Raw genomic sequence first — 475 nt, 5'->3', positions numbered from 1 at the left:
TTATCTGAAGTAAAATTTGAAATTTTATGTTAATTTGCATCTGGGGCCAAGGTGGGCTGATGAATTGCAGTCTCTAAAGGTTAGAGAGTAATCACAGTTTCCCCTTTTACATATATTCACAAGAGTTAAGTCTATAATGACTGTTCTTTCACACCAATACTCCCCTTTTTAAAAATTTACTATACTGAATTCAAAAAGGCTATTTAGATAAAAAATTGTACTGTGCCAAAAATGTAAAACCACAGCTGTGATTTTAAAAGGGATTTCCCAAGGCCAAACATGGCACAAAATATGCCTGAGAAGATCATGCCAATGCTCAAAAAGATTCGAAGATCCATCCGCTCAGCAATGAATCCACTGGAAATGAAATGGGTACTTATAATATCAACAAAGGACTAGTTCTCTAACACAGTAAAACTTGAAATTTCATCTTTCGTAATCATATAAAAAAATGTTCCTTAACTAGAATGTGTAT

The 475-nt window shown here is 33.3% G+C and overlaps 1 protein-coding gene across 3 annotated transcripts in view; it reads right to left on the bottom strand.

The window, feature by feature from the left end:
• The window catches only part of LOC119590606 (glucose-6-phosphate exchanger SLC37A2-like), a 41,084-nt gene that overhangs the window by 22,266 nt on the left and 18,343 nt on the right, over positions 1–475 (bottom strand). The gene's annotated exons all lie outside the window — the stretch shown is intronic.

Source organism: Penaeus monodon, chromosome 27 (assembly GCF_015228065.2).
Source record: "Penaeus monodon isolate SGIC_2016 chromosome 27, NSTDA_Pmon_1, whole genome shotgun sequence".
NCBI classification, from domain to species: domain Eukaryota; kingdom Metazoa; phylum Arthropoda; class Malacostraca; order Decapoda; family Penaeidae; genus Penaeus; species Penaeus monodon.
Note: the sequence above shows the minus strand (reverse complement) of the source record. Positions and strands in the feature narration are given on the sequence as shown.